This window comes from Aotus nancymaae, unplaced genomic scaffold, assembly GCF_030222135.1.
Source record: "Aotus nancymaae isolate 86718 unplaced genomic scaffold, 86718_ANA_hifiasm-v0.15.2.pri h1tg000049l, whole genome shotgun sequence".
Taxonomy (NCBI): Eukaryota; Metazoa; Chordata; class Mammalia; order Primates; family Aotidae; genus Aotus; species Aotus nancymaae.
The window spans coordinates 35,375,272-35,393,166 of NW_026988463.1; the positions used below are offsets into that span (position 1 = coordinate 35,375,272).

General features: G+C 48.8%; 1 pseudogene; it reads right to left on the bottom strand.

Moving 5' to 3' along the window:
- Positions 1–17,895, bottom strand: part of LOC105708091 (breakpoint cluster region protein-like) — a 197,487-nt pseudogene that overhangs the window by 75,193 nt on the left and 104,399 nt on the right.

Sequence of the window (17,895 nt, forward strand, 5' to 3'; positions counted from 1 at the left end):
GTGGTACAGGTAATTCTAAAACTATTTTCTGTATATTATAGGGTGGAGAAAATAAGTAAATGTAGGTGGTAGAGGCCAGGTTTTTCAGTGTTGGATAAATGAATTACAATTATAGAATGTGGAAAGGCTGTTATGAACCTTTTAAGTCAATAGAATTGGAAGTATCAGTGTGAACTCATACATTTAAATATATGGAGAAACAGGTGGAGAAATTGACATAGGAGAGAAAGAGAGAGAGAGAGAGAGAGAGAGAGAGAGAGAGTGTGTGTGTGTGTGTGTGTGTGTGTGTATCTGTGTGTCTGTCTGTCCCAAAAGCAATGAACACATCTAACTTCTAGGTCTTGATTTTAAGTACTATCCTCCACTAAAAGGAACAAGGTCTCCTTGAAGAAATGGCTGATTCTAGGGCTGAGCTGGAAAGGTACAAAAGTTATTGTGCCAGAAATTAAGGAAGTGCTCCAAGAGTAATAGGAAAATGTCAAAAGGACACAGGAGCCAGCCTGAAGGGGCTCCCAGTGGCCAAATAAGGGATAATCTAGGCATAAAACTAACTGATCCTAATAATTTACAGCCCACTGAATAAGAATCTATGAATTACAATAGGAGAAAAAAACTCTTCCTTGTGGCAGAATGCCAACTAATACATGTAGACGGAATGACAGAATTAGAAAATTGTCGTGTGGCAAAAATCACAGTAATAACTGATTTGGGAAAGAACTATCAACAAGTGCTAAAACCAGGGTGAAAAGTCTGGGGAAAAGAGGATAGACATGTTTACAAAGTTTCAAAGTACCTCTGACAAGACACTTACTTATTAATTACAAGAGGAAGCACAGTATCCTAACAGTGGAGAAATCTAGCCTTCACTACCCTAACCAAAGGAAGTTAACATGCCCCACAACGGCAAAGATGGAAGTCATGTATTTCTATACTTCTGTGATATTCCTGCCTAAAATGCATAACCCAAATCTAATCATTAAGGACATACTACCAAACCCAAATCTGGAGGACACTCTATCAAATAACTGCCTTTTACTCTTTAGAAATGTCAAGGTCATAAAAGACAGAGTAAGAAACTATTCCAAATTTAAAGAAAACGAAAAGCATAACAACTGAACGCAATACATGATCCTGGATTGGATCCTAGACCAGAAAACAAATTTTTTTTCTCTTTTGCTATATCTGACATTAGTGCAAGTGGTGAAATTTAATGAAAGGCAATACATTAGATACTAGCATCATATCAATGTTAATTTCCTGATTTTGCAATTTACTATGGTTATAAAAAAGAATGCCCTTGTTTTTCTGGAAATATGCACTAAAATATTCAAGCAGTAAAGGAGCATTATGTCTACAGTTCATGATCAAACAGCTAAAAAAATACTATGTGTGTATACATGTGTATATACAGGGAAATGATAATCATGACACACCTTGACCCCTCCCCGCCATTGCCAGCAGATGCCTTGTGCACATGCCTTGCCGCACCGAACCGTTAATGTCTCGCGTGCTTTGTGCGCGTGCCTCTCCCTCCAGTATCTATTTCGCGCGCCCCGCCCCGGCCCCTCCAGTTTCCTGCGGTTGCCAGCAGGTGCCTCGTGCGCCGGTCCCCCTTATTTTCCCACGGTTGCCAGCAGGCGCCTTGTGCGCCGGCGCCTCCATTTTCCCACGGTTGCCAGCAGGTGCCTTGTGCCCGTGTCTTGCCATGCCAGTTCGTTAGGGTTCCGGGCCTTTTTTGCTGGCCTCTCATCCAGTACCTATACCTGCGCTGCCCCCCACCCTACCACCGCGCCCCCTGTCCCGCAGTTGCCAGCAGGTGCCTCGTGCCCGTACATCGCCCCCTCCGCCGCCATTGCCAGCGGGCGCCACGCGCGCACACCTTGTCCCCTCCCCGCCATGGCCAGCAGGTGCTTTGTGCCCATACATTGCCCCCTCCGCCGCCATTGCCAGCAGGTGCCTCGCGCGCACACTTTCACCCCTCCCCGCCATTGCCAGCAGGCGTCTTGTGCGCGTACGTTGCCCCCTCCCCCGCCATTGCCAGCAGGTGCCTCGCGCGCACACCTTGACCCCTCCCCGCCGTTGCCAGCAGGTGCCTTGTGCGCATACCTTGCCGCACCTAACGGTTATGTCTCGCGTGCTTTGTGCGCGTGCCTCTCCCTCCAGTACCTATTTCGCGCGCCCCGCCCCGGGCCCTCCATTTTCCCACGGTTGCCAGCAGGCGCCTTGTGCGTCGGCCCCTCCATTTTCCCACGGTTGCCAGCAGGCGCCTGGTGCGCCAGTCCCTCGATTTTCCCACGGTTGCCAGCAGGCGCCTTTTGCGCCGGCCCCTCCATTTTCCCACGGTTGCCAGCAGGCGCCTTGTGCGCCGGCCTCTCCATTTTCCCACGGTTGCCAGCCCGTGCCTCGCGCGCATAGTTTGCACCTCTCCCCCCACCGCATTGTCAGCAGGTGCCTGGCGCGCATACCTTGTCCCGCGAATCCGTGAAGGTCGCCCTTCTGGCGCGGATCTCTCACTTGCGCCCGTTTTTGCACGCGCCCCCACTCGCGCACGTTAGAAGGATGCGTTGCCCGGCAACAGGAGAAACCGCTCGCTTAGTCTTTAGCCGCGTTGGCAGCTAGAGGACGACGCTCAGAGCCTGGCTCTCGAGAGTTTAAGAATCGGAAATTTCCCCGCTGCTCCCAGAAGGGGCTACCTGGGCACTCTGTGCCCCTTATCCCTGTCCCGGCCCGAGTGTCGGGGACCTGCCAGTAGGGCTCAGTTGCCTTGAGCCCGCTCTCCCCATCCCTCCGTTGACTTTGCTTGTGGGATCTCCTCCTTGCTCCTGCCCCTGGGTGGAGTGGCAGGTCATCCTACAAGGGCCCGGACACTTGGAATCAGCAGTGTGTCCAAACAACTTCAAGAAGGTTTTCCAGCGATCCTGCCTCTGCCTTCAATTTGGATGCACAGGTACCATAGCGAGAGTCCAATTCCACCCAAAACTCTCTGTGGGGCCCAGGAGCAGGGAGTCACCCCTTTGGGGCCCACAACACCCAGCTGTGGCCCAGACTCCTGTCCGGAGGAGATCATGTTGAGAGCACAAAGGGAGAGTGAGGCAGCGATGCCTGAGCAGGGCGAGGACCCCAGAGTCCAACAGAATACTGACCATGTCCAAAGGGGCCCCGAGGGCACCGGGGATTCACGGTCTGCATTTAGGCCCGTACCGGATAATGGAGACCCCTTGCCCTTAGTGCCCAGGCCCGGGCCTCGGCAGAGAGACCTCCATGCCCAGAGGTCAGAAGGCAGACAGGACCAGAGATCCCAGCCTTGCAGGATGAGCCCCTGTCCCAAAAGGAATGCCATTTCCAGCTCCTACAGCTCCACGGGAGGCTTCCCGTGGCTAAAGAGGAAGAGGGGGCCAGACTCATCCCACTGCCATGTGACCGTGTCAGGAGTCACATGTCACAAGACATCCCAGCCTTCTGGGATGAGCCCTGGCCCAAAAAGAAATGCCCTTTCCAGCTCCTACAGCTCCACGGGAGGCTTCCCGTGGCTAAAGAGGAGGAGGGGGCCAGACTCATCCCACTGCCATGTGACCCTCAGTTCCTCAGAGACAGTGAGTGAGGACAACTCTCAGGCTGTCTCTCAGGCTGTCATTCACACCCAGGGTGAAAAGGCAGCAGAGGCACCACCAGGGGAGAAATTGGCCCCCAGGAATGGCTCCCCCACATCTCAGGAGTCTAGGCCTCGTAGAAGAAAGTTTCCTCTGCTGCCACGCAGGCGAGGGGCGCCTCTGAAGCTGCCATCTCCCTTACGGCTGGGGTTCCGGGTCACTGCTGAAGACCTGGACCTGGAGAAGGAGGCGGCACTCCGGCGCATTAATAGTGCACTGCAGGGTGAGGCCAAGGCCGTCTCAGACTGTAGAGCCCCACGGCCTTCCCAAGCTTTGCCCTCACCTGCAACAGGGACTTCTTCTCCGCCTGCTGTCCCTAAAGCACCCAGCATGGATGCACATCCGGGGACTCACATGTCCCAACAGTACCTGGGCCGCGTGTCCCTCCTAGCATCTGCTGCAGGGGCCCCCTCTACACCTGCCGTGTCTGGGAGGAAGCGCCGCGCCTCCTAAGATCCCCTTCCTGACACCTCTTCACACTCCCGGGACACAGCCCAGGTCACCTCGCTGATTCCTGCCCCCTTCCCAGCTCCAAGTGTGGACTGCAGCCTGAGAAGCCCAAGGCCTGGCACTTCTGCTGCTGCTGCAGCAGCCGCAGGGGCCCTTACCCCTTCTACTTGGGACCCCATGTGGGGGGCCCCACCGAATGGAGGGCAAAGAGGCCCCTCACATCCCTGGGCCTCAGCCACAGCTGCAGCAGGTGCCCGGTCCGCCTTTCCTGCCTCTCCCGGCAGCAAAAGGATGAAATCCCCAACCCCAACGTGTGTGCATTTCCCTGTCCCCTTCACACAGGGACCCCTTGTTTCCACTGACCCTCTCTCTCCTGGTCTGCAGATCGCTGTATCTGGATCTGGTTCCAGTTCTGCAGCCAGCACATCTGCTAACCTGGCACCCAAGGCGGCAAGTGACTCTGAGGTTACCCCCTTAGATACCTGTCCCTTTTCCCAGCCTCTCTTTCTGGGGCCTCCTGCTGGCTCCAGTGTCAGCTTCCTCCAATCTCCTCAGGCCCATCTGATGCCCCTCAGGCACAGCACAGCCTCAGGAAAGGACACCAGCAGCCCGGCAGGATGAAGGGTCTGTGGTCCCAGCCCAGTACTGAAACTCCCTGTTACCGCTGCAGCCACCGCCCAGCCCAAACCTGCGGTCCTTCATGGGCAGCAGCCGGGAACCCGCACCTTGAAGCGCTCTCTTTAATTCCTCAAAGAATTAAAAATGGAGTTATCATATAATGTAGCAACTCCAACTATGGACATATACCCCCTCAAAACTGAAAGCAACGTCGGGTGCGGTGGCTCACGCCTGTAATCCCAGCACTTTGGGAGGCCGAGGCAGGTGGATCACGAGGTCAAGAGATCGAGACCATCCTGGTCAACATGGTGAAACCCCGTCTCTACTAAAAAAATACAAAAAATTAGCTGGGCATGGTGGCTGGTGCCTGTAATCCCAGCTACTCAGGAGGCTGAGGCAGGAGAATTGCCTGAACCCAGGAGGCAGAGGTTGCAGTTAGCCGAGATCGCGCCATTGCACTCCAGCCTGGGAAACAAGAGAGAAACTCCATCAAAAAAAAAAAAAAAAAAAAAACTGAAAGTGAGGTCTTGAAGAGATATTTGCACACTCCACTCATATTCATAGTAGTAGACAAAAGGTGGAAGCAACCCAAGTGTTCACTGACAGGCAAATGGATAAACAAAACACAGCATATAAATACAATGGAATACCACTGAGCCTTAAAAATGGAAGGAATTCTGACGCATGCTACAACACAGATGAACCTTGAGGACATGATGCCAAGTTAAATAAGGCAGTCACAAAACAAGTGGCCTATGATTCCATTTATATGAGATAGCTAGAGCAGTGAAATTCATAGAGACAGAAAGTAGAATGGTGGTTGTCAGGTGTTGGAGAGAAGAGGGAATGGGGAGTTATATAATAGGTACAGAGCCTCCGTTTAGCAAGATGAAAAATTCTGGAGATGGATGGTGATGATGGCTGCACAACGATGTGAATGTATTTAATGGCGCTGAACTGCACACTCAAAAATGGTTAAGATGGCTGGGCACGGTGGCTCACACCTGAAACCTCACCTTCACAGGAGAATTACTTGAGGCCACAGAGTTAGAGACCAGCCTGGGTAACAAAGCAAGACCCTGTCTCTTAAAAAAAAAAAAAAATTAGTTTTAATTAGCCAGGTATGGTGGTGTGCACCTATAACCCCAGCTATTTAGGAGGCTGAAGCCAGAAGATGGCTTGAGTCCAGGAGTTCAAGGCTACAGTAAACTAGGATCATGTTACTGCACTCCAGCCTGGGCAAGCAACAGAGTGAGACTCCATCTCTTAAAAATATAAAAATAAATAAAATGGAAAATAAAAAGGCCAAGGTGATGAATGCTATATGCAGTTTTCCACAATAAATAAAAAAAAAAGTTGGAAAAAAAAGCCAACAGAAAAATGGGCAAGTGACTTGAACAGGCACTTCACAAAAAAGGATCCAAATGACCACTGAGCACATAAAAATAATGTATAAAAAGGTATTCAATCTTACTGGCAATGATGCAAATTAGTGCCACTCCTCCACCCCTTTATACATTCCTGAGTGCTTAACATAAAAGGAGTAACAATTTAAGTGCAAGAGAGGATATGAAGTAACCAGGAATGTAAACTGGTAACCACCTTAAAAAATGATTTTCTTCTATCTATAATACTAAAGCTGAACATAGGTATACACTATGGTTCAGTAATTTCACTCCTTGTTCTAGAACCAACACAAATGGGGGCACATGTGCATTAATACACATGTATACAAATGTTCATAACAACACTACTCTTAGCCACAGAGCAGAAACTCCAAAAGACTTCCAATAGTAGAAGAGATGAACAAACTGTGGTATATTCATCCGATGGATTACTAACCAGTAACGAAAAGGAAGTGACCACTGCTAGATGCAACAGTACAGATAAGAAACCAGACACACATAAAAAAACAACATGGTATATGACTATGTTCCTGTAAAGATCAAAAACTGGCAAAATTAGTCCCTGGTGCTAGAAGTCAGAAAGGTAGTTACTTTGGGGAAGGACAGGAAGGACAATGATTAAGCAGAGGCACAAGGGAAGCTTCTGAGGGGCACGTATGTTGTTTCTAGGTGGTGGTTGCAGGGTATGTTTCATTTTGTGATGATTCACTAAGCTCAACACCTATGCTCTGTGGACTTTGCTATACGTATGCTTTACTTCAACAACAACAAAAAAGGAAAAAACAAAAACAAAAACCTCTGCATTTTCCAACTTACCTTTTACCCTAAGCTACTAGCAGGCTCTCTGCTGTTTTTCCCTATTTCTTTTAATTTTTGCAACAAAATTATGTAAGGGCATGTGCATTCCCACACATAAACATCCCCCATCAGCAAGTGTAAAAACATGAAATTGATGAAGGAACAAATGTTCAGCCTACTTTTTTATAACTGCTGCAAAATGCAAATAATTTGGTAAAAACATTCCAGAAACAAATAATGAAATACTACAACCAGGTACATATACTTCTCAAGGTCAAGTCCAAGTTTCACAGTCTGCATCTCTCTCTCAAATTTGAAGATTTGTTTTCAAATTTTACCTTTCAAGTTTCAGAGGTAGATTGTTCATACTGTTAACTAACTTTTACACTGTATGACCACAAATAATCATGGAGAGTTATCAATCCTAAATTCTAACTGAAGCTTATTAATTCATAATTTTTAGAAAAAATTATCAGCAGTACAATGGAATAGCATATTAATGCAAAAGAACTAATCATGAACACCTCAACAGTATAAGCGAACGCTACAAAGTGCTGGCATGCAGGAGACCCTCTCTACATGGAAAATAATCCTCTCCACTGACTGTGACAAAGGAGAATTAAGTATACAAAGCCTGAAAGCCCAATAACACAGCTCCTGACAAAAGTGGGAATAATGTCCCCAAAACTCACTGCGGGCAGCAGTAGTGTTTTGTATTTATGAAAGCTGCACCAGCAGTGAAGTGTTCTGGATCAAAAGAGTCCTTCCCTTAACCCTCAACTACATTTAGCCTCAAACAATACTTAAAATGAGAGAGGTGAAAAAATGCATATCCTGTACCCTGTCACTACAAGAAGAGAGTCATGAGAATATTGTGCAGTGACAGACACACAGGTGTGGGTGTCCATAAATGAATGGGTGTGTGCACATGCTATGTCAATAATTAAGCCAAACACTTCATTCACCAGGTTAATCATCAATGCTTCATGACAGTTACAGGAATTCACGTTGTAAGAAGTATCTATGTGCCAGAGAAACACAGTAAAATAAGGAAAATTAGAAAAATAAAATAACAGTTTAGTCTGTGGGGTCTCAAAGCCCTTCAATGTTTCCATTGTTCTTTTTCACGATTTTCTTCTTTCCTTCTGTCTCTTTTTACTTTAATCTCCACTTCATTACTTTTTCCTTCTCCTCTCTTAAGTGAAGGCAATTAATCCACTCCAGGAAAAGTATTGCCAAAAAAGCTTTACCTCTGCCCTGACCTTCCTGCTACACACACACACACACACACACACACACACACACCTCTTAAACAAACTTGTCAACACAGCAAAGCCAAAGCTATGGACAGCTGGCATGTGCTGGCAAGAGCAAGTGTACAGGTTTGCTTTACAGTGGAAAAGTACTCACTGTCCAAGACCAAACTCCCAGCAATTCCAGATCCAAGCTTTCGAAGATGTAACATGCCTGTTCAGTGCACATTCCATAGTAAACCTCCAAAGACACTGCCTGCCACTGATGAAGAGGCCACAGAAGGAAGGTAGCAGTGCATATCCAATGCCAACATTTCAACCTGTTCTTCCAGTCGCATAAATAACAGGTCACCTAGTCACACAGGCACTCCACGCCAAAGAAAGCCCCAGCAACTGAGTAACCAGTTAGGTCAGAAAACGCAGCTTATTGTACACCAAAGAGCGGCAGCACTGCTACCAACAAAATGATTCAGTGTGTTCACTGAGACTAACAGAAGCTGGGCAAGGGTCTATTCCTGGTACATAGGCCACAGGATGATACCTAGCAATTCATCAGGGTCATAGCCAGGAGAAAATCTATGTGCATCTCCAAGCCAATGAAATAAGTCTGGGTTCAGTTCCAACAACCTTAGAATAGAAAAACTAGCATTTCCTGTTAGATCTTTCAACACATATAAGGAAGTTCCTCAGCTGTTCCTGAGGTCATTCTTAAAATAATTAAGCCATGATCTATCGGGGCCCTGCCTGGAAAAAAGGATTTTGAACAAATCATGTTTCCGGTTGTACATGTGGACACACACCGGTAGAGCCAGCTACTCAAGAGGCTGAGGCAGGAGGATCCACTGAACCAGGAGACCAGCCTGGGCAACACAGATCTCAAAAAAAAAAAAAAAAGGAATTAAAAAAAGTGATGACGATGATAATAATAATAATAATAATAATGAACCAGCTGCCAGAAGAAGAACAGCAATTTGTGGTGACGAAGGTGAGGGAGATAGCAGATAAAAAGACCTGTCTGGAGGTCACAGGACTGTAAGACTTGGCTCACATGCTCTTTTCATAAAACCTTCCCAGGCTAGAAACAATATTTACCTACCTGAAACTGTTCACAGTGCTTTACTGCTCTCCCTGGATATCTGACATTCTCCCTGAGTATTTTCCTTATTTATGTTTGTGCCTTGCCTCCATCCTTTACTCCACAAGCTCCCTGAAGGCAGAGTGTACCTCCAGTTCACACAATCACAGCATCCTACACAAGGCAGGTGCTCAATTATTTGTTTCATGAACAAGCCTATTGTTTGGTTTCATTCAAAAAGACAGACCAAAAACACCAATTAGGTCTACCCTACTGTAAGGTCTCTTCAAAGGCCAAGTGTTCCCAGCACCAGAAGAGGGCACACCTGTAAGGATGCTCATTTAATATATTAAACATCATATTTAAACTCACTCCTCCAAAAATCCACCATGTATTCAAACATCACCACATGAATACCTTTGACAATGATGCTGCTGTTCCAGGTTTTACAGGTTTGCCTCCTGTAGATGCTGAAGAGCTGTTTTCAGGTTTAATTTTTTCTGCTGTTTGCGTTTTACTTATCCCAGACACTTTAGGCACCAAGCCAACACTCCTGCTTGCTTTCTTCATTCTGGGCTGCCTCTTCCTGATACATTTACAAGCAAATCTGTGGAAAGAAACGGCATTACACTGAGAACCTAACTGGAAGAAAGCTCTTTAGAAATTTGCTTTTGAAGAATTTTAGCATGTGATAAAACTGTTTGAAAGCTAGATGTCACTAGAGCAAAGCTGAAAAATTCTTAGACGTACAAATCAGAATGTACAAATCAGAACACACCTTATTTAAGGCTTCCTCCTTCAATATTACTATTTTGAAATTATTTTGTACATTCTAGCTCATTTAGTAAAAAGAATGTCCTAGATCTCTAACAGAAATGGTTAAATATAACACAGTGTACATTATCTTCAGCATTTGATAAAGCAATAATCATCCCGGCATTTGGGAATTAGCCATTTGCAGGTATCTAAAAGTGATCACACTTTCCAAATTAACCAGTAAAGTCCTACTTTCAAATATTTGCTGCGATATCCTATATAAGTCAGTAGACTATCTCAGAAACCCCAACACTCAGGATCTAAACCTATTTCCAAGCATACCTCTCTCATCAAGAGGCAGCAGGGACGTTTTTTTTTCTTTTTTGAGACAGCCTTACTTCAGGCTGGAGTGCAAGTGGTGCGATCAGAGCTCACTGCAGCCTCGACTTTCTGGACTCAGTTGCTTCTCCACCTCAGCCTCCCAAGTAGCTGGGATTACATGAAAGAACCACCAGCCTGGCTAATTTTTTGTAGAGACAGGGTTTTGCCATTTTGCACAGGCTGGTCTCGAACTCCTGGGCTCAAGTGATCCTCCTGCCTTGGCCTCCCGAAGTGCTGGGGACTACTGGCATGAGCCAGTGTGCCTGGCCAGAAATTCTTTTGCAAAACATTAGCCCCAATATTGGTTCAGAAAACAAAACCATTCTATATACCTATAAAGAATATGGTAATAAATCTTCCACCTAAGTGGTACATACTTGCTTTCACAGCTAAGAAGACTTGAATAACACTGGCAACACACAAAGCTGAAGCCAGATAAGCTTTTAAATATACATTTGTTAACTGAGCCAGAAAAAACAGTCTCTATAATAATGTTTAGAAAGATTCCTTGGATCACTTTGGGTAGAATAATAAAATTATCAAAAATGAGAGCCTCTTCTGAATGTAAGATTTATGTATGATGACTCAGATAAACCATACTGAGCATAAAAGAGGTTGGTCTTTTTTTTTTTTTTGAGACTTAGTTTCGCTCTTGGTGCCCAGCTGGAGTGCAACGGAGTGAATTCGGCTTACCACAACCTCCGCCTCCTGGGTTCAAGTGATTCTCCTGCCTCAGCCTCCCAACTAGAGATCTCGGCTCACTACAGCCTCTGTCTCCCAGGTTTAAGCAATTCTTCTGCCTCAGCCTCCCGAGTAGCTGGAACTAAAGGCGTGTGTGCCACCACGCCCGGCTAATTCTTCGCTTTTTAGTAAAGACGGGGTTTCTCCTGACTTCGTGATCCACCCGTCTCAGCCTCCCAAAGTGCTGGGATTACAGGCGTGAGCCACTGCTGCCTGGCTAATTTTTGTATTTTTAGTAGAGACAGGATTTCACCATGCTGGCCAGGAAGGTCTTAAACTGCTGATCTCAGATGATCTACCCGCCTCCGCCTCCCAAAGTGCTGGGATTACAGGCATGAGTCACCCGGCCGAGGTTGTTCTATTTTATGAGGATTTCTATACATGAATAAAAAGAGAATAGCCTTTTGGAAAAGGCTCACTCCAATGGCTTTACTGAATATTCTACCTAAACTGTGCTTGAGCACTCCAGATTTATCTTCCCTTTACATAAAATAAGCTGTACCAACTGGTTTGGCGGTGGGACAGCGAGACAGGGTGAAGGGGGCTGTGCTCTACCCTCAACATGGTAAGGCCTTGGAGAAAAAGAATGCTGCCACTAACTTCAATGCAGCAGAAAGTTCCACCTTTGGCAGCAATCTGGGCTTTCCCTCACTGCAATGAACCCAGGCGCATTCTGAGCTGATAATGAAATCACAGGGTGCGCAGGGACCCACGGGCAAGCTGAGCACGCAGGATGCCCTGGAGGCTGTGGTCCACGTGGGACAGGCCTTCTCAGCCAAGGACTGTTGACATTTTGGGCTGGAGATTCTCTGAGCAGCTGTCCTGTACACTGCAGGGTGCTAAGCGGCTGCCCTGGCCTCTACCTATAGGCACAGGAGTGCACCTGCCTTCCCACTGTTGTGACAAACAAAAGTGTCTCCAGGCATTGCCAAGTGCCTGTCCCCTGTGAACGAAATCATGCCTGGCTGAGATCCTCTGACATAAGAATCCTGCAAATGGAGGCCAACAGGAGCATGCTCCTAAGCACACATCACTGTTTCCCTGGGGTAATTAGATGGCATGCACGGGGCTGGCAGTTTGGAAGAGCAATCGCCTTTGGAGACGGCCAGGGCAGGCCCACCACTGCAGACTGACACTGGATTCTCCCTCCACCCGACCTCTCTAGATTTGCAAGTGTACTTGCTAAAAAATGAGGTGTTAATGAGATTTCCAGGGCAAGAGCAGGGCTTGTAAGTGAAGAGCCTAGCATGTTTTGATACAAGTGCACTGAACGCATCACTGGAGAAATGCAGTATAAAAGATTCCTGTGTGCCTCAGATCCACTGGGAAAGAGCTGAGATTAATTCCTGGTCCTAAGCTTCTGAATAAAGGCATAAGCAGCAGAGACGGAAGAGATTCTGAGGTTACTCTGCCAACCTCTTGTGCTGTAGAAAACATCTCAAGACCAAAAGAAAGTGTTTTCCAGCTCACTGGGGCCAAACACTGCCATGAGCTTTGGTACCTTTCCTGACTGTTCCTCTGTACATACGACTCAGCAGTTCCCAAAGGGTGTGAGGGGGTGGGAGAGCCAAATGAAAGACTGCAAAAACAGGTGCTGGGCTCACATGAGCCTGGGAGGCAGCCCACGTGCCTTGGAAAGTGCGATGCTTGGGAGTTATCTGCAAGTTCCGGGAACACCTGACTCAAGAAAACGTACGAGTTGGCCGGGCACGGTGGCTCACGCCTGTAATCCTAGGACTCTGGGAGCCCGAGGTGGGTGGATCACCCGAGGTCAGGAGTTCAAGACCAGCCTGGCCATCATGGTGAAACCCCATCTTAAAAAAAAGAAGAAAAGAAAAGAAAACGTGTGAGTTTGGCTTAACCCTGCACCTCCCAAACCAGCCTGACTCCCAAAGCCCTTTTCATCTAATTCCTATTACCTACTCTCTGGAGAGCTGGCGTTCCAGGAAAGCAGATCTAACTGGACGCTGCCCATCTCTCAGGACTGTCCCAGGAGAAGATGGACGCTATTCCACTCCTTCCTGTACTTGAGGATGATCCTCAAATTCCCATGCCTGAGCACTGACCCCCTCCCACTTCCATAGGGCTTGCCACTTTCTCTTCCTTGAGTTTGACTCTGCTCTCTTTGGGTGACTCCAATTTCTCTGGATCTTTTTTGAAACACAGAGAACCGAAGTGCATGTCGCTCTGACGGTGCAAGTGCCACAAACCTTCACAGTGGGCCAGCTTGCGGCTGACCGTGAGCCCCATTCTACTTCCTGCATCCCAGCCATAGCTCAGAATCCACTGGTGCATCGCTGGTGGGACCACGTGATCCCCAGGTGGCATCCCATGGTGTCTCCTCCCTCCTCTGCAGAAACCTGTCCGGGTGGACTTGAACTTGCCCGTCTAACTATAACCTGCTCTTTAAAAGCTCAGGTCCCTGATTTGTGAAGGTCACTTGAAAATTCAGTGTCACCATTCCAGCTACTGGGGAGGACAGTTGCTTATTTAAAGAAAAAGGAAGAGAGAACAGATTGAATGGTCCAGAGGAAGTCTGGCAGCAGGGAGGGAAGTTGGAGCCCTGGATGCATGCAGAGCCTGTTACCAGAAGCACCCGGTGGAGCGGGGTGCCCCGCGGGCTCTGGAGGAACAGGGCGGCAGGTACTGTTACTACTGGAAACATCAGAGCGGGGACCATGATACGCCGTCCTGTGATGAACAGGACGACGGCATAAAGTCTAGAGAACAAAAGCCCAGGGGTGACAGCTGAGGGTGTGTCTCAGCAAGGGTGACTGCATTCACTCCCTACTTCTAGTGCCCATGTCTCTTTCTAACCCTGTGGTTCTCACATTCTGCTCCATGCGAGAACCACGGGGTTAGAAAGAGACATGGGCACTAGAAGTAGGGTGTGAATGCAGAACCCCTACTTTCTGCTCAGAACCCTTGCTGGGTGTGGGAAAGCCAAGTCAGAAGGCAAAGCTACAGCGAGTTGGTGGGATCATCAAGAAGCAAAGGCCCCTGAAGAGGAAAATGTCGCAGAGTGGCCACCAGGCAGACACAGGGTGGGGAAGGGCAGGAAGAACCCCAGTCTGGAGAGTGCAGACCAGGGGTGCGGCTAGGTTCTGGTCCTGACTTGGCCACCAGCCTCCTGAATGGCCCTTTCATGGTCTCTGTTTCTGAATGACTCTTTCGAGGCCCAGGGTGCTAACACTGCATGGTTTGAGGTTTCAGCTTCCTGGGGCTAAATGCAGGCAGGGAGTCAGTAGCCTCTCAAACGTGGGGCCTGGGGCAGGCAGTGCAGCTCCAACCTGCTGCTTTGCTCCTCACATGGGTCTAGAGAGCACAGGTGACATGAGCCCTCGCCCCGCGGCACTAGCCCCTCAATGCTTCCCGCTCTCAAAGTCTGTGACGGGCCGGAAAAGGAAGAGTGGGTCACCTCCGGCCATGCCTCCAGTGCCAGGTACAAAGTCAGCCACAGGACACTTGTGGTGAGAGCTGTTAACGGGCAGAACTACAAACACTCCTCACTGCAGACAGAAGGTGCAAAGAGTGTCCCCAGAACCCGGCCAACCCCCAGAATCAGGCCCTCGCCCCTGGGGAGGCAGGACATCCTGTCAGCTGCTCCTCCTGTCTGAGCACAATAGCATCCCCAGCATGGGGCTGATGCAGCAAACCCGACAGAATCTGGAAACAGCTGGGGTTCACGACCAGATCTTGATCTGGCACACTCTGTTCTCCCAGGGAGGTGGAGGGTACAGATGGGAGTCAGGGCACACCTGGCTGAACGGCGTCAAGGCATTACCTCAGAGATTTCTGCAAACTGAGCATAGGCCTGACAGCGCTTCTCTGCCATTTCCATGCCAACTCCGTAGTTATCCACAAAGGCCCGGTACACACCCAGCTGGCTGGCCTGCAGGGAGGAAGGAAGAGAGAGTCGACAGGTGCTGCAGCTCCCCTGCCTTTCCGAGGAGTGGGCTCCCTCCAACAGCTCATCAGGAACTCCAGGGGCCTCGGCTCTTCCGTGCTGCTCCCTCCCACCTGCTCCCCTCCCCACGCACCCAGCACACTTCCCACTCCCAAAATGACATGCTGAGAAGTGACTCACGACGCCAGGCAGGTAACAGTTCCCTTTTAGAGCTACTCATTCCTCCCACCCCACTCGCTGAAATGGTGCCACGAGCGGCAGCTAAAGTTCGAGGTTGTCAGTGAATCTGGACAAGTGTCTGCACGCAGCATCTTCTCATTCTGGCTGCAGGAGTGTATCCTGGACACAGAGGTCACCCCTCATCCCACCCAGTGTCCACTCCTGTCCAGTCCCTTCAGACACATAAGACACACAGAGTCCAGCTGCCTCTGCAGAAGAGAGCCTCCCGCTGCACAGGCACGAGCCCATCCCAGGCCTGATGAGGGTGCCCCAGTGTCACACTGCACACCTGCCAGGGGAGAGACTGACTGGCTGTAAGGTGAGAGGTGTTTTGTTTGTTCTCTATTAAACCAAAGGCTATAACAGATCTCCTTACTGCACCTCCAGCTCAGACACACACTCGATTCAGCAACAACTTCCCCTGTGTGTGAGTACAGCAGACACAGCCATCTCTGGGCCTCACAACAGCTTTAGGGGCAGCGAGGGAAAATCAGCAAACCCAGGCCTGGGGAGTGGAAGGGCAGACCCAGGAGATGCACTGGTCAGGGCTGGAGACTCCCCCTGAAGCTGATTGCAAACTGGAAGCCCAAGGCATTCATGGCTCCTGGAGTTTGTTTTGCATCAAACCTAATTTCATTTCCACGTGCATTTGCATTTATATTGAATTTTATGTTTCTACAGCTGACAATTCTGGATGCTGGATAAACCAGGCACCCTTGGTATTATCTGATCTTCTGGCCCTGCTCCCTATGGAGGCTGTGTGAAGGGTCTTAGAGTGTACAAGGAAAGGGTAACAGCCCGAAGACACCCACCAGCCCCTGCCACACTGAGGAAACCTTGTATCCTCCAATGCTAGGTTCTTCCTTGTCAGTGCAGTGATGAGGCCCAGAGCTCTTCCTTTCCCTCCTTCCTCCTCTGCAAGTCACTGAGTATCTCCCCACCAAACTAAGGGCCTGCTTTAGGCCTTGTCACCACAGTGGTGAATAATTCAGACGAGGCATGCCCTCTGAAGCTGGTGTACTAACAGGAGAGCACCTGATAAACACATGTGTGAACACACACGGGCAATGTGATGGCAGATGGTTACAACTGGGATGGGGACCGAGAGCAACGGGGCTGCTTTGGAGAATGTGGTCAGGGCCAGGACAGCCTCTCAGAAGAAGTGACAGCTGGGTGGGGTTATGGGAGGAAGACTCCTTTTAGGACTTTTCCTCCCTCCTGCTCCAGGAGCTCACATCTTCCAAGTGGCTTGTGAGACGTTCTAAGCAATTCCTTTCCACATTTTTCACTAATCAAAAAGACACCTCTGGATCTGATGCACTGAGAAGCACACGGCCTCGTTGCCGTGGTGCTATTGTGCAGAACATGAAGCTATTCCTGAGGAAACTGGCAAACCTGGGCGGGCCTGTGCCCTTCAAAAAATGTCAAGGTCAGCTGGGCACAGCAGCTCACGCCTGTATAATCCTAGCACTCTGGGGGACGCTGAGGCAGGCAGATCACTTGAGGTCAGGAGTGTGAGACCAGCCTGGCCAACACAGTGAAACCTCATCTCTACTGAAAATACAAAAATTAGCCAGGTGTGGAGGCGTGCACCTGTAATCCCAGCTATGTGGGAGGCTGAGGCAGGAGAATTGCTTGAATCCAGGAGGCAGAGGCTGCAGTGAGCCGAGATCATGCCACTGCACTCCAGCCTGGGTGATAGAGACTCCGCCTCCAAAAAAAACAAAGTCAAGGTCACCGAAGACAAGCAAAGTCTAAGGAACATGTGCATATTGAAGGAGACTAAAGAGAGGTGACAACCAAGTTCGTAACATGATCTTAAACCGGGACCCGAATCAGAGAATGAAAACAGCTGTGAAGAATGCGACTGTTAATTTGGAGGAAATGTATATGAACTACATATTAAATCATAGTAGCTCATCAGTGTGAAATTTCCTGAATTTAACAAATTGTACTGTGGGTTACAGAAGAGAATGTCCTTGTTCACAGTAAATACACAATGAAGTTATTCAGAGGGGAAAAAAATCCTGTGCTTGTGTGTATGTGTGCATGTGTGTTTGTGTGTGCACAAAAAGACATAAAGCAAATGTGGCAAAAAGTTACAATCAGTGTATCTGGGTGAAGGCTATACTTTGTCCCGTTCTTATAGTTCTCCTGTAAGTCCGAAATAATTAGAAAAATAAAAATTCTGAGTTGATAAAACTGCAGCCAGAAACAAAACCCGGAGTGGGGAAGTCAGCCCGTGGAGCCCCACAGGAGGAGGTGGCAGAAGCCGCATCTGGGTCTGGCTTTCTGAACCACTGGACTTGGATGATGAGTTCCTGGGCTTGGAGGCAGCACCAGAGTTGGGCAGGGCACTGTGAGCTCCTTTGGTCCTAAGACTTGTCCAACCAGGAAGCCTGACGGAGCAGTGCTGGGCCAACCCTACTGAGCTGGTCTGCAGGGACAAGGGCAGGCACCCGGCTTATCTGTTCTTGCAGAGGCCCCAACACCCAGTCCAGGTTGGGCACACGTGAGTACTCAGCTTGTGGTTACGGCGAACAGCTTCCCACTGCAGCCCCAGCCTCTCCCCCGAGTCTTCCAGCTGCATCATCTGACTCATGAAGGCTACCTAGTTCAAGGCCTTCAGGGAAGCCAGCAG